Here is a 17,694-nt window from a genome sequence, read left to right as displayed (position 1 = left end):
CACTCTCTCCTTCACTTTCTACTTTCACCATCACCAATCCAGAATTTCCAAGAGAGCTTTAACCTTTGGGTGTTCAAATTCTGCACAAGGTAAGTGAAAACTCTAGGTTTAAGCTAAGTAAATCTACATGACACTTTTAACTCGGTTGCTTGAGCAAGGTTATTTTGATGTGCGATAGTGAGGTTGTGATGATGGTTGAATCTATTTTGCTAGTTCTGTGCACGTTCAAATGGATGTGATTTGTTTCTTTAAAATTATAGTGAAAATCTAATAGTGGAATGTTTAAACTTGAACGTGTAAGTGTTGTCCTTGGGGTAATCGTTGAACTCTTCTTATTGGTTTATGTACGTTTAAACAGAATAGAAAATCGTTTTACTCAAAGTGATGATTATGTTTATTTTTTATACTCAAAGTGATGATTATGTTTATTTTTGTTACTCAAAGTGATGATTATGTTTATTTTTGAAATTGGGCAGATTTTAATCTCAAAATCTGGTTATGTATACTTTTTAAACTGTTTAGACTTTACCTTCAGACCTTACGTTCAGACTTTACCTTCATACCTTACCACTCAGACTTTACTTCAGAGTTTACTCAGACTCAGACTTTACCGTTCAGACTTTACCTTCAGACTTTAGCCTTGTGAGTCTGAACTTGCTTCTGAATCTGAATGTGCTTTTAAGTCTGAACCCGCTTCTGAGTCTGAACCCACTTCTGAGTCTGAATTCGCTTCTGAGTCTGAACCCACTTCTGAGTCTGAATTTGCTTATGAACTTCCTTCTGAGTCTGAACTTGCTTCTGATGGCTTGTATTTTCTTCTGATGATCGAATTTGCTTATGAGCTGAGTTTGCTTCTGAGTTTGAAATGTATTGCTTCATATTTAATTGCTCGGATGATGCATTTCATGATTTTAAAGTACAAAATCGTGATGGCTCGGTATGGGACGGGCCAAAGCGGATTTATGCATGCAAATACTTGGTTGTCATGACTTGCATGGGAATAATATTAATTCTATTGCCCATTTAGTGGTGCGTGACGATGCCCCGAGTGTCGGGATGCCCCGTAGGTCGGGATGCCCCGGGGAGTGTTTCGGGATGCCTCGGGAGTCGAGATGCCCCATTGGTCGGGATGCCCCGGGTGTATGTCGGGATGCCTCGGAGTTGGGATGCCCCGTTGGTCGGGATGCCCCGAAAGTATTCGGGAAGATGAAGTAATGAACCTAATCGCATGAGCATAAATGTTTTACATCATGCTTGCGTCTGAGTGAAAATATCATGATATGTTGCATTATTCAGATTTTGCGGCACATCCATACGGTAAAGGTATAACATGCATTCGAATTCTATGCATACTGTCTATTATGCATGTATATGTGTTTATGCCAGGTGAAGTGGCAAGCTGATTTTCCTAACTTAAAACTAGAGATTTCATTTACTGGGCTTCAGCTCATTCCATTATTTTTCAGACATGTAGGATGGATGTTCCACAGCCTCTACGTTTTGGAGTTCCCGTTTATTATGACGCTGTTTATGAGGATGTGTTTGTGCCGGAGTCTGACGCCGTATATACTAAGTGTAGCTCTATGATATGGGTTGATGTGGGGCTTCCGTAATGGGTTCCTTATCTTTTTGTTGCTTGGTATTTCAACTTGGAGGGCGAGTTGATTGGCCCGTTGAGGGCCTTCAACCTAGACGATGATGGTTCCGCAGCGGAGGGCGAAGTGATTGGCCCGTGACAGCTTCGGACTTTAGGCAGACTTTTGGATGTAGGATCTAGTTGGAGATAGGCAACCCTGACCTACCCAATTTTTGTTTTTGTACTTGTATGATGCTTTGTCTGGGTTGTAAATCTGACAAGGGTTTATTAATGAGAAGAAAAAGTATTTTGACTAAATTTGTGTGATATTCATGTTTAGTATTTATCTTCCGCTGGCCATATTAAAGATAATGCTAAGGGATTTGTGTCGCGCGTGACGTTCTGGGGCGTCACATATTGTCCCTAGCCGGCGCATACTGCGATCCAGAAGCGGTAGCCCTTTCTGTCATGTCTCGCTCAATCATCTGAGCCCTCTCATACAGCTCGTTGTAGTCCTTTAGTTTCAGGAGTATCAACTGACTACGGAGTTCTGATTTCAGACCATTTTGGAATCTCCTTGCCATATCCACAGGGTCCTCGACCATCCTTAGTGGGTACTTACACAACCTTGAGAACTCAACCTCATACTAATCCACAGTTATCTGATTCTAACGGAGCCGTAGAAACTTTGCCATTTTCTGTTCCTGTGCAGTCTCAGAGAAGTATTTCCTATTGAAGATTTCAACAAAGGCCATCCAGTTCGGAACCGTGCCTATAGAGAAAACCCTACCTTGGGTGGCCTCCCACCAGTCATTTGCTACACCCTGAAGTTGATACACCGCCAGGGTCACCTTTTCTTCCTCCGTGCACCCCAGCAGTGCAAAGGCTTTCTGCAATTCTTGAACCCAGATAGTAGTAGCCTCGGGATCTCCCTTCCCGTTGAACTTGGACAGTTTCAGCTTTAAGAACTGCTCCACCAGTTGGTGCATAAGGCGATTCCCATTCCCATGATTACCATTATTCCTATTATTTCTGTTATTCTAATTATTTCCATTTGCCCCATTGACAGTGGCAACAATGGCCTCAGCAGTAGCAGTAACAGTAGCAACCCGTTATTGAGTCTGCCTACCCATTAAGTTTCCAATCTCTGCAAGTGCCCTCAAAATCTCATCCACTCTGTGATCCTCCATAGCTCTAGCTCGTGAACCCAATCGGCCTCTTGTTCCCCCTTTCTCGGCTGCTCATTCTCACAGGGTTCTCTCACCAGACACCTAAACTGCTATAATTCCGTCCAGGAATTATAAACCTAAGCCATATCTACTCAAGTCTAGTAGTTCTAGGCAGTAAATCACGACAATGAGCATAGGACAAGCAGCCACCAAAACAAGCATCAAGAGCATATAACTAGTGGGATTCTCCATCTTACCGTACACCTTGCAGCGCCTGCAATCACGAACATCACCAAGCAAGCATCCAGTAATCACAAGCACATATTTACAGGGCATGCATTAAGCATTCTAAACTTGTGATCAAACAGGTCTCCCTAAGTGACTACCCCAAAGTTATCATCCTTATCACTCCAAGTCTCGACCAACTTGGATCGAGCTAACCATGCTCTGATACCAATTCAACAGAGATGTCACGCCCCGAACCCCAACAAGCACGCAACATCCCTCCGAGGTCGTCAAGTACGCGACATTCCAGGACTTGTCGCCGACCCAAACAGAAATGCTAACGAATAGCATAAGCGGAAGCAAACACAAACTCTCCATACAACATACAATTTAACGGGATAGTCAGGAAAACACTTCACATAAAAACCAACAAGTCATTATAAGCTCACAAAGATAACCCAAGGAGGTTTACATAATTACAAGCCTCACACGAAGCCACTTCCTAACGAAGCCACGAATACAAAAGGAAGGTTAACTTAAACTCCTCTACAACAGGGCATTCAAAATGATGATACATCCAATGCCCAACATCACCCCAGAACTCCGAACCGCACATGATGACTACTTGTCAATCCAAGCCTGAAAAATGTTTAACAACGGGGGATGAGATAAATCTCAATAAGTAACTACCTAAGCCTCGCTTAAGCTAACGCGTACCTCCGAACAATCCTAATCATGCAATACCGACATCCAACATGTCATAACAATCACAGGCGCCCTTACCTCGCCTCGGCACATACGCAAGCCCTGCACGTTAGAATCCCGCCATAACATGGCCAATTGCCCATCAAGCTTGCGCAAAGCAATTCATGGCATAATCAAGCATAGCATGGTTAATAATCCAGACGTGCTCATCAATTAATTCAGGCAAAGCATTCCCCAATGCAAATCATATTCATTAAGTCCATATTATTAACAATGCCTCGGGCCACCGAACTCCCGCCGGTCTTCTAGCGTAACCAGGCATCGTCCTGCTACGCCGGCGACGGCAACGTTGGGGATCGAACACCCCCCGGCAAGCCGGGTACCCAACAGCATTCCACTTAGGAGCATCGATCCGGCCTCCACCGCGATCGGTATCGTCTAGGATCGAACACCCCCCGGCAACCCCGGGTACCAGACGGCATCCGAACTCCCGCCGGGCATCGTCTAGAACTCCCGTCTAGACGGAACGTGACATGATCATGCACACACATTATCCACTCAATGCCAATTTTTATCTTTGTAAATTAGTCCAATGTCAACTAAATCCGTCCAAACGCTACGATAACACCGAATAATTCTCGAGAGAGAGAAAAATCGAGAATGTACAAAACCGGGTCCAAACCGGGCAGTTGCGCAGTGACCGAAATCCGTTTGAAATAAATAGTAAATCAACTCCAAAAATTATGAAATTTTGATACGTTGTACAAAACATCTTGATAAATATTTTTCATGAGGACACAAAATCCAGTTCTGACTGTAAACGCCTCATTTTGACACTCAAAGCCGGACAGAACCCGGTTCGCTCAGACAGCCCCTCAGACCATTAAAATACAACTCATTCAGTACCCAAATCACTTTGGAAACCTCTGAAATTTTTATACATCATAGACACGGATGTTGTTAACAATTTTTGTGAAGGAATTTTGTTGAAAAGAGGTCTGAAAAAATTTATATAAAATCGAAAAGACCGGAAGGTCGGGTGAACAGTAAATCCAGTAAATTGAATTCGGTCCAAAAATGGACTTACGAATGACCCTAAATGATCTCCAAAAATTCCAGATTTAATTTATGTTATACTAAAAGATGTCATGAGCAACTTTTGTGCAGAACACTTCCTCAAATTCGACCCACACAAATCACAGAAAAAATAGCAAAATCCAGCGACGTAGCAGCAACCTTACCGGAAATCAACCAACAAGCACCACCAAGCAAACCAAGCACAACCAGCCACTAAACCAACTATCCACAGCCCTAATCCACCCTTAAACATATTCATTAGTAACCCATTATCGTAACCAAGGCTTAGGGAGTACTTACTCAAGGTCTAAGCAAGATTTTCAAGCTAGGGAGCCTAACAAAGCAAAGCCAAGCCAAGCAAGCAGCAGCTGTTCCGGCGGACATACGGGTGGCTCGGCAGCGGCGCTCATGGCGGCTGAGGGTGGCTGAGCAAGGGAGCTGGTCGGTCTGGTGAGCAGCAGCAAGAAAAAGCAAGAAGCAAAGAAGCAAAATGAAGAAGAAAAAGAAAACAGCAGCAACAGAAGTGAAGAAGAAGCAGCGGCAGCACCAATGATGGACAGAAGCAGCACGTGAAGCAGCATGGGGCAGCATGGGTCAATGGTCAACAAAGCACACGTGAAGGTGCAGCAAGAAATTAGCAGCAAGAGCAGAAACAACATGAGGGAGTCAGCGGGCGTGAAGGAAGAGAGGAAGTCAGCGGGAAAGAAGGGTCAGCCGGCGTGGGGGTTCGGCGGGGGAGGAGGAGAGGAGAGAGAGAGAGGGTTCAATCATTAACCCACTAAATATTGTCCAATTTTCCTTTTTCCAAAATTTCCGATCAACTCGATAATTGGCCACGTTTAATGAGACGACGTCCGATAAATTAGTTGTGGAAATCTTGAAACTTCGATACCCAGTTCGGATTCTAATTAATGGCAAAATTCAATCGAATGCGACTTTAGTGTGTCTCGAATTAACAAGCGGCTTTTAGGAATTACGCGTATCGACTCGTGGCTGATTCGATATCGAGCCACATCTAAGTTTACTCGAGCCATGGCGACCTCGGTTGTCATGTAATTGTGAGGGTCAATCACTAGTTCCAAATGACGCGATCGTTCGGATTAGGTTTAGGATAGTTCACTACAAAAAAAACTCCGGATTAGCGACGATTTTTGCAACGAAAAAAAAAGGAAAAATCCGTCGCAAATCGCATTTGCGACGAAATTAGCGACGGAAAAAATTCCGTCGCTACTAGGTCGTCGCAAAATTTTGCGACGGAAAATTTAAATTTCCGTCGCAAATTTGTGACGGAAAAAAATTCGTCGCAAAATTCGTCGCAAATTAGCCACGAACACTATTCGTCGCAAAATTCATCGCAAATATTTCGTCGCAAATAATTCGTCGCAAATTAGCCACGAGCACTATCCATCGCAAAATTCGTCGAAAATAATTCGTCGCAAAATTAGCCACGAACTTTATTCGTCGCAAAAATCGTCGCAAAATTAGCCACGAACTTTATTCGTCGCAAAATTCAACGCAAATTAGCTACAAACTTTATTCGTCGCAAAATTAGCCACGAACTTTATTCATCGCAAAATTTATCACAAAATTCGTCGCAAAATTCAACGCAAATTAGCCACAAACTTTATTTGTCGCAAAATTCGTCGCAAAATTAGCCACGAACTTTATTCGTCGCAAAATTTATCACAAAATTCGTCGCAAAATTCGTTGCAAAATTCGTTGCAAAATGTATTCGTCGCAAATTAGGCACGAACTTGATTCGTCTCTACTTATTCGTCGCAAATTAGCCACAACTTGTAATGGTCGCAAATTTCGTCTCTAAATATTCGTCGCAAATTTTACACCATTTCGGCCATCAAAAGTTGTCCATATCAATAGCTACGCATTAATGAACATCATGTAATACATTCAAAACAATCAAAGGACACGAGAAAACCATAGATTCCGCTTCAGAAACAGAAAACGAACAAACCAGACACAATGCCATATAATTGAAAAATGTAACTGAAGGAAAGATGCTAGTCCGCCAAAAAAATAATGATATATGCAAAGTCTGACATGATGATATTTGATATCCAATCTTATAATACATTCAAAACATTCATAGGAGGCGGGACAACCATAGATTCTGCTTAAAAAACAAAAAATCGACAAACCAGACACAAGATTGGGCAGCTGTGGTACTCGGCAGGACACCAAAAGCAGTCACTTTTGTCGACACCTGATGAAATGTGGATACATAGATAAAGATATTCAATCAATCCAGAATATAAAAGAAGTATTTATGTATGAATGTGGAACTAGGTATAAAAAAACAAGTAAGAGGGTTAACAAAAAAACGTTTCAGGACGAACATCAATGTTCTTACATATGAATATGAGTCAACTTTGACATCCACTGTACTTTTTTCACCCTTGTAAACCGTATTCCTGTCACCTAGGAAAAATTAGATCCTTGTCAAAAGAGCATTGCAACAGTTTAATGACTTAGAGAGGTGAATCACCAACACCAATTCCCAGGAAGAGAGGACTCAAAGTCAATTAAGGCATGTATTTTTACAATGTTCAAATATCATGATTTTTTTTAACAAGAATGTGATCCTGGGATCTCTAAATTTTCAGTTTTTTGCAAGCAAAGAACCTTGTTGTAAGAAAGTTGTGCACAAAAAGTAATTGTAAGGCATGAACATATTAGGTGAAACTGCACTTATGTCATAAAAGATTGTGAAGCAAGCTTACCCCCGATTTTGGCAATTTTAACTAGAAAGGACCGAGAAAATCATCATCATCATCATCATCATCATCAATCTCAGCATCATTGTGTTGCCCATCATTGTGCCCATCACCTGTTGGATTGGCGGGAGGTACAGGAGGAACGTCATCGCGATTGAGGTTGAGGTGTCGCATAACGATTTACATTTGTTGTTTCAAGTCATGTATTTCTTCGTCCTTCTCTACAAGTATATTTTTCAGTTGGTTCACTTCTTGGGTCAATTGCTCGTCATGTCGTGACCTCCTTCGACCAGTCGCATTGGATGATGAAGTTCCAGCATGATTCGGCATGTACATCCTTGACAAGGATCCCATCCCAAATATTTTTCCTTTTTTCATCCCACCCGTTGCCTCCACCCATAATGCCATACTGTCAACTGATGGCTCAGACGCAACACAACCATCACTACCACTATCATTGCCCATTAAAAGTTCATCATATTTTTCCTACATTAACAATATAGATGAAAATAAAATAACTTCAAATGTATATCTACCATAAATATTAAAAACATTCACGGTTTTCATTCTAGTTTCCATAAAGCCCAAAGTATAACCTTACATACCTTAACAGATTTTGCTCGATCGCCAATCCATGTCTTATCTTTATTTTGAAATGTGCGTTCAAATGTAACTGCAAATGTCGGTTCCGTCCCCAATTCTTGTGCCTACAAAATGTAAACATGAGTAATTGAATTAAATTAACTTATAACTTATTTAACAGACTTACCAGTCGTTTGCGATGCTCCACAATGTTGATACAGCCTCCAGCATATGTGGCAGACCCTTCACTAGAACTAGAAGAGCGATTCTTTTTATTCAGCTCACTGATTTGCTGACTCCTTTCAGTTTCCCAAATTCTGTTAATTTCCGTCCAATTGTCATCTGTAATGAAAGCCGGCTTCACTTTCTTGATCTTCGCTCTATTCATCACATTTCGTATAAAATCACTGACTTTCTTCTGAAAAATTCTTCTCACTTCATTTTCTTCCTCTTGAGCCCACCTGAACTTCCGCTGCAATCAATACAAGAAAAACTGAAAGTTATTATGATGGTCACATATCTATTACCATGCACCAGACAATTCGGCGATAGACTTTGTTAAGTTCATCTCGGGGAACATATCTAGTCCCTTTAGTACCGAAAACTAAAGAATTGTTCTGGTCCCTTTACATCATTCTTGACCATCAATATACTACACCGAACTTAGTTGGTGAGAAAATAGAATATCTAAAACTTACCTTGAACTCATTCCACCACAAATCTTTCACTTCTTGTGGAACACTTCTGTAATTAATATACTGCCCCATCCAATAGTTTTTGACTATTTTATTCAGTTCCCTCACAACAAACGGAGCATCCGTGAATCTGCAAACATACGGATATTGTGCAACATCGACAATTCAGTTGACATCCATATCTAAAGCCATAAATATTACATATACTAAAAAAAAATGAAGTACTTACGAATCTCCAAATGGGCATATCATGAATCGTTGATCTTCTTCACCTGTGTTTCCGTCATTATGCGAATGCTGCGCTGAATAATAAGGAGGAACGGAAGGAGAGGGAGCCAAAGGAGATGGAACTGGAGGAGATTCAGTTGGCATGTGGCCAAGTCCCATAACATGTTCTTGAGCGTTGGAGGAAGGACCAACGTGTCCATATTGTCCATCAGCATATTGTGGTTAAGGGTTTGATGAAAGGACAGGAGACGAGGAAAGGGCCGGGGACGAGGACGTTGAAGAGGCTGGTCTTCTATGCATGTGACTTCCACGTTTATACTGACAAGTAGGAAGGTTAGACAAATATGTAAAAAAAATATGAACACGTATGACGTACATGACGAAGCTTACCATTTTGGTTCAGAAGCAGAAAATGTTCCCTCTTAATTAGCCAATGCCGAGTGTTTATGACGGGCAATTTCCTACGAACAAATATACTATGAATCGCACTCATTTTGATATCAAACATCAATATATGAGCACGATATGCCATGCTAAGCCGACATTAGCCATAATTAACAACACGATCCACTTTCAAACCACACGATAATTCATCAAGTACAAGAACAACCATGAAACATCAATTTCAGCGACATGATCTTCGTTCTCGGCCACACGATCATCAATGAAAGTGGCTAGCCACAGGCATTATAAGCCATTAATTTTTGTGGGCATCTAAAAAAATTTAAATTTCACTCAAAGTGGGTGGTCACAGGTATTCTAAGCCATTATGTAAAGTTTTGAAATTTAGTTATTTCTTTATTTTTTAATTTTTTGGGGCACCTAAAAAAAGGTAAATTTCACTAAAAGTGGGTGGCCACAAGTATTATAAGCCATTCTGTGAAATTTTCAAATTTTTGATTTTTTAAATTTTTTTTTGGGCACCTACAAAAATTTAAATTTCACTCAAAGTGGGTGGCCAAAAGTATTCTAAGCCATTCTGTGAAGTTTTGTAATAAAATTAATTTTATTATTTTTAAAATATTTTGGGCACCAAAAAAATTAAAATTTCACTAAAAGTGGGTGGCCACGGGTATTCTAAGCCATTCTGTAAAGTTTTGAAATTTTTTTATTTTTTGTATTTTTTTTGGCCACGTAAAAAAATTAAAATTTCACTAAAAGTGGGTGGCCACAGGTATTATAAGCCATTCTGTGAAGTTTTGAAAATTTTAAAATATTTAATTTTTTTTTGGCTACCTAAAAAAATTTATTTTTCACTCAAAATGGATGGCCACATGTATTCTAAGCCATTTTGCGAAGTTTTGAAATTTTTTATTTTATTATTATTTTTACATTTTTGGTGCACCTAAAAAACTTACAATTTCTCTCAAAATGGGTGGCCACAGGTATTTTAAGCCATTTTATAAAATTTTGAAAATTTTGAATTTTTTATTATTATTCTTTTTTTTGGCACCTAAAAAATGGCCACAGTTATTTTTTTCCATTTTGTGATATTTTGAAATTTTGGTTTTTCTTAATTTTTTTAAAAAAAATTCAACAAATTTAATATTTTCCCAAAATATGACTTTTTTTAATTTGCACGAAATTTTTCTGAATTTTTCTACACTTGTTCAATTTTAATGCATTTTCTGAATAAATGCTTAATCAACCACCCAATCATCATTGAACGCTTAATCGGCGATATAATGGACAAATTAACCAGTCGAACATCGATCAAAGCAACATGCAATCCTGAAATTGACCCTTAACTTAACCAACCAATCAGACACTAAACAATCCCTAAACAAATCCGATTAATACTCATTATGGTAGGTAGGGTTTAGGGAGTTGCTTACTTGGTTCAAGGCCAAGAAAAATCAAACAATAATTATATTTTGGCCTGTCGGCCAGTGGCGGGCTCAGCGCAGGCGTGGGCCCAAGTGTTGGCTAGTCGGCTAGGCGATCGGCCACGGCCGGGCGAACGACGGTGGAGCTGGGCGGCGACGGCATCGGGCCGTAGCTGGGAGGCGGCTGAGCGGCGGGGGCTGGGCGTCGGTTGAGCGGCGGCGATGGTGGCGAGCGGCGGCGACGGCCTCGGGTGGCGGCCGGGCAATGACGGCCTCGGCCGGCGTTGGGCGGCGGCCGGCGGCGACGGCGACAAAGAAGTGGTCGGGCGAGGCCGGGCAAGCGACGGCCGGGCAACCGACAGCCTTCAGTGACAAGCGGGCGGCGCGAGGCGGGCGAGCGGCGAGGCCGGGCGGGTGGCCGGGCGGCGACGGTTGGGCGGCGGGCCGGGCGACGACGGTTGGGCGGCGGCTGGGCGGCGACGGCCGCCTGCGAGGCCGGGCGGCGACGGCCCAGCGGCCGCGAGGCGGGCGGGCGAGGCCGGGCGGCGACGGCTTGGCGGCTGTTGGGCGGCGACGGCGAGCTCGGCGAGGCCGGGACAGCGACGGCTTCAGGCGGCTGCGAGGCCAGCGGGCGAGGCGCGCGGGCGAGCTGGGCGGCAGTGAGCTTCGCCAGGCAAGCGGCGACCCCACACGCTGGCAGGCAACGATGGGGACGGCGACGGGGGCGACGGCTGAGAGCTGCAGGGCGGGCAGGCGACGACGGTTCACAGCACTCGGTGAAGACAACGGAAGAAGAAGAAGAAGAAGAAGAGGTGTAACACAGTCCGTGACTGTCAGAAAATTAGAAAAGCTGACGGGGGCACGTGCACGTGCAGGGGGAGAGAGAGAGCCGTTTTTTTTTGTCCGACGCAAATTTGCGACGGACGCAAATTTGCGTTTGTCCGTCGCAAATTTGTGACGGACTAGCATTCCGTCGCAAATTTTGGGACGGGAAAAAATTCCCTCGCAAATTTGTGAAGGACCAAAAAACGTCCGTCGCAAATTTGCGACGGATTCGAAAATGTCATTTATTTTTGGAATCTGAAATAAATCCGTCAGAAAATTGCGATGGAAAAATATTGTCTGTCGCAAAATTTTGGAAAGGCAAAAAATACGTCGCAAATTTGCGACGGACTAAAGAATTGTCCGTCGCAAATTTGCGACGGACCAAAAAACGTCCGTCGCAAATTTGCAAGGGAATTTTTTCCCGTCCCAAAATTTGCGACGGACAAAAAAATATCCGTCGCAAATTTTGGGACGAGAAAAAACTCCCATCCCAAATTTGCGACGGAATGTTGGTTCGTCGCAAATTTGCAACGGACTTTTTTGATCTGTCGCAAATTTGCGACGGATATTTTTTTGTCCGTCGCAAATTTGCGACGGACAATTCTTTAGTCTGTCGCAAATTTATGACGTATTTTTTGCCTTTCCAAAATTTTGCGACAGACAATATTTTTCTATCGCAATTTTCCGACGGATTTATTTCAGAATCCAAAAATAAATGACATTTTCGAATCCGTCGCAAATTTGCAACGGATTCGGAAAATTGCCGTGAATTTCACTTCCGTCGATAATTCTTCGATGAACAGTAGCCATGAATAAGTTGTCGTAAAATGAGCGACGAAATTAGCAACGATCCAAATCCAATAGAAAATAGAATATCGCAAATGTCATCGCACGAATAATATTTGACTTGTCGTCATTTAGCGACAAATTTTCCGACAATCAATTAAATTAATAAGAATAATCGACAACAACAATAATAACAACAAACCACCGTCCTCAGCGGCTGCGCTGGCTTCGGGCTCCCCTCCCCCCACGAAGGGTAGGAGTTCGAATCCCAGCGCTGGCGTTAGGGATTCTTAAGCGTGACGTCGTGGTGGTGGGTCCTGCGCTAGCGTCACCCCGGGTTTACCTCCTCGGCTGTCGGCCGTGTGGGGGGTTCCCGGGTTACAAAAAAAAAACAATAATAACAACAACAATAATGAAAATAGCAATAACAATAATAACAAGAAAAATAATAATAATTATGACAACCAAAATAACACTTATCGCAATAATAATTTAACTAAAAGTGTTTTGTCACAACAATTTTAATCTTCATTTTCGTCTTCGTCTTCGTCTTCGTCCTCGTCTTGATCTTCATCTTCATCTTCATCTTTATCATCTGTCTCAAAATCAGATTCTGAACCATCTTGTACATTTAATTCGCAAATTTCAGTTGGATCCACATCTATCATTGCTCCACATGGATCTCATAAAGTTGGAATGTTATATTCCTCAGTTTCAATCGTGTTACAAACTTCCTCTTGTTGATAGGCTCTATCCTTCCAGTGTTCCTCGATTTTTCTCCGTGCTTTGATTTTACATACAGCCCACCAATCAGCTTTGTCACGTTTCAAACTAGGATATGATGCATAACATACTTGAATTGCTTGTTGTGCCAAGACAAATGGTTCATATTTCATATACCTTTCTTGTGATTTATTTCAACCAAATTAAACTTTGTATGCACCTTCATTCCTTTGACGGGGTCAAACCACTTGCACTTAAATAACACAACCCGCATCATTAAAGGTCCAGGGTACTCTATCTCTATGATTTCATCCAACAAGCCATAAAAATCATCTTTTGAACTGCCACCATTGGATGACCGAACACACATACCACTATTCACTGTGGCTTTTCCCATTCCATATTCTTGAGTGTGAAAATTATATTCATTTATGAAATATGCTGGCCAACTTCGTACTCTTAACTGTGGACCCCATGACAAATGATATAACAATCCTTGCTCTCCAAGTTCATTATGATTACTGTGAACCTAAGGTTACACACGCAAGGTCAATAAAATATATTTTAATAAATGATGTATAAAATTTAAATAACTTGATTTTGGGCCATAGGCAACTTACATATGTTTTGAACCATGCTGCAAATTGTTCATCGCACAAACGGTCGAACTCATTTGGTGGTAGTCCACACATTGAAGTTTGGAAAATCCTAGTAACAAATACCATTTATATATTAGCAAATATTTGACACACAATACATATATTTGTAAATTTACACTTACACGAAGTATGGCTCGACTTCTGGGCAGTTTAGTAAAATATATGTATGGGCTGCATGCAATTCTTCGTCTGTTAAGTAACGAAACTGACGTGCGCCGCTTGGTCGACCCAGATAATTGAAAATAGAGAATGCTTTGCAATTGGGTCACTGGGGCCCTCATCATTTCCGCCTGCTCTCCGCCTCTTGCACTGCACGTGCGGCTCAAAATAGTATGACGCAAATGTTGTCACTTCTTCCACAATATATGCATTACAAATTGAAGCTTCAACACATGCCTTATTCTTCACTTTTTTCTTCAAATGATATAAGAATCTAGTTGCAATAGAAAGAAACTTATCGGAACATAATATATAATAAAGTAATTTTAACTTTATTTTGAAAAAAAATTACCTCTCAAATGGATACATCCATCGAAATTGGACGAGATCTGCAACTTTGGCCTCATAAGGCAAGTGAACTAAGAGATGCTCCATCGAATCAAAAAACAATGGAGGAAATATCCTTTCTAAGTTGCAAATAATAATTGGAATATCTCTCTCCAGTTTCTCCATGTGTGATGCTTTTAACACTGTCGAGCAAATATCATGCAAGAAATTGCTTAACTCTGTAATGGCGCCCCATACAAAGTTCGACAGAACTTCCTTAAAAGCTATTGGAATTAGTCTTTCCATCAATATGTGACAATCATGACTCTTCAAACCTGTCAACTTGCATTCATTCAAATCAACACATCTCCCGAGATTCAAAGCATATCCATCAGGAAACCGCACAGATTTCAACCATTGACAAACAACTCGCCTCTGCTCCCTATCCAATGTATAAACTGCTTTTGGTTTTGGTCCCCTGCTGCTTGCATCCACATCTAGTGTTGGCTGATCACAAATATCTCTCATATCTTTTCTTGCGTTCAAGTTGTCTTTTGTTTTTCCGGTGACATCCATCACAGTATTTATGACATTGTCAAAAACATTCTTTTCTATGTGCATGACGTCAAGATTATGATGAATAAGATGGGCGTTTCAATACGGTAGATCCCAAAATATACTGCGTTTTGTCCACTTATGTGTACTTCCGTACGCAAAAGTCGTACCGTGAGGGTTCTGAACAACAGTTGGAAAGTCCTGCACCCGCTCCCAAATTTGATCGCCGGTTAACCTCAATGGTGGACGTGTTCTTTCAGTCCTATTCTTGATGAACTCTTTTTTATTCCTTCTGAATGTATGATTTATCGGTTAAAATTGTCTGTGACGGTCAAAATAACTGGGCTTCTTTCCATGTTTTAATCTAAATGACTTTGATCTCTCCAAACATATCGGACATCCTAAGATCCCAGCTGTACTCCATCCAGATAACATTCCGTAAGCTGGAAAGTCATTTATCGTCCAAAGAATAGCAACCTTCATTACAAATGTTTGATCGGTAGAAACATCATATGTAAGGACACCTTTCTCCCATAGCCGTTGTAACTCTTCAATCAATGGTTGCATATAAACATCTATTAACTTTTTCGGATTTTGCGGCCCAGTCACGATCAATGTCAAAAACATATAAGGTGTCTTCATGCACATACCAGGTGGAAGATTGTACGGCGTTAAGATAACTGGCCAACATGAATAACTTTTTCCTGATTTCCCAAATGGGGCAAATCCATCAGCACAGAAACCTAACCTGATGTTTCGAGGCTCTATCGCAAACTCAGGGTACGTTCTATCAAAATGTTTCCATGCTTATGCATCTGAAGGATGACACATTAGATCCTCTTCTGTTTCATGATTTGCATGCCAAGTCATGTGTTCGGCAGTGGCTTGAGACGCATAAAGCCTTTGCAATCTGGGGATTAAGGGCAGATAAAACATTTCCTTGCATGGTCTACGCTTCTGATTACGACCCTGCCTCCTGTTAATCTTGTACCTAGGTTGGCTACAGAATTTGCAAGATTCTGCATTTTCATCATCTCTCCAATATAACATACAACCCCTACTACATACATCAATCCTTACAACCGGAAGACCTAAGTTATCCACTAGCCTTTTCATATCGTAAAAATCACTTGGCATGCTGTTATCACGAGGCATTGTTTCCCGCATTACGTCAACAAAAGAGTTGAAGCAATCTTGCGACACATTATGCTCTGCCTTGATATTTAACAGTCTTGCTGTCACTGATAACTTAGTGTGGTTGTCACAACCTGGCCATAAAGGTTCATCTGCTGCTTTCAACACTTCCCAGAACTGATTAGATGAAAAAGCTCCATTACACACATTCTCATCAAAACCCGTTACTCCTATCTCTTCCAATTGTGATGCATGACTAGTACCCACTTGTTCAGGTGTAGGAGTAAAACTAGTACTTGCATGGTTCGAATCTGAAACAAAATTCTGACCAGCTGCATCAATCACCATCCTCTCGTATGGGTTCAATTGGTCATAATAGCTACATTTTTCCCTAACTAAAAATTGGTCACTTCTTCGATATCCTTCATCAAATATAAATGGTTCACCATGGCAAGTCCAATTATAATAATTCGGAGTAAACCCAAATCTACAAAGATGTTCTCTAACTGTATCACACACATGAAATTTACCATTACTGCACTTTCTACACGAACACCATAACTTATTTCCATCCATGAACTCATATTTACTACTAGCAAAGTCTAAAAATAGTTCCAACCCAGTACGAAACTCATCGGTCAATCCTCGACGTCCAGGTAAGTTCTTATTATACATCCAAGCCCTGTCTCTTTGCATTGTGTCTGTATTAAAATAAAAATATCTCGTAAAATATTTAAAATATCATATCTACTGTTGTTAATTAAAACAAGAAAATTATGAAAATTAAAATTTTGTTTTTCACGCAACAATTACTTTGAAATTTAAAAATTTGAAAAAATTACCATGTAAAAAAGACTTACCCAGATATTTGACTGAAATCTTGGTAGCAGAAAGTGGTCAATTTGAAGAGAATTGCAACGTTCACTTGGATTGCGAGACCTTCAATTGGACACGTACCTAAATAAAAGCAAAATCACTTAACATTCATTTTTAAATTATTTTTATATTTTCCGAATTTTTTAAATTTTTTTTTTTTATATGACCGGCTGACGCCGGCGAGGCCGAGCGGCCTCGCCATGGCCGCCGGTCCGGCAACCGGCTGATCTGGGCGAGGCCGAGCGGCCTGGCCATGGCCGCCGGTCGACCTCGCCGTCGCCCAGCTGGGCAACGGCAAGGTCAACCCGCAGCCATGGCCAGGCCGCGCTGCCTCGTCCGGCCATGGGTCGAGGCCGGTCAGCCTCGCCATGGCCGCCAGTCGACCTCGCCGTCGCTCAGATCTGAGCGACGGCGAGGTCGACCGGCGGCCATGGCGAGGCCAGTCGGCCTCCGCCAGATCTCGGCGAGGCCGCCATGGCGGCGAGGTCGACCTGCGGCCTCGCCCGGGTGTGTCCGTCGCAAACTTGCGACGGACACAGACCGTCCGTCGCAAATTGGTGGCCGTCGCCGATCCGGCGACCGGCCACCAATTTACAACAAAAACAGAATAAACAAAAAAAATTCGCATCAAGCGATGAATAAAAAGGACATGACCGTATTAGTTGCATGTTTAGTCAAGAAATTAGCTACGATACTTATCGGTGGAAAAATTTTAACGAGATTGATTTCTACGCGCACGGCTTGTTGAGAGAAACGAAAGAGGGAGAAGGCAGGAGAAAAGCGGGCGACGTGACGAATTACTATTGAGAGAGAGAAATTGACGGGTGTGGTGCAT

The sequence above is a fragment of the Syzygium oleosum genome, unplaced genomic scaffold (assembly GCF_021117445.2).
Source record: "Syzygium oleosum isolate NSW1041296 unplaced genomic scaffold, Sole_v2.1 Sole_v2.44, whole genome shotgun sequence".
Taxonomy (NCBI): Eukaryota; Viridiplantae; Streptophyta; class Magnoliopsida; order Myrtales; family Myrtaceae; genus Syzygium; species Syzygium oleosum.
This window is presented reverse-complemented; position numbering follows the sequence as displayed.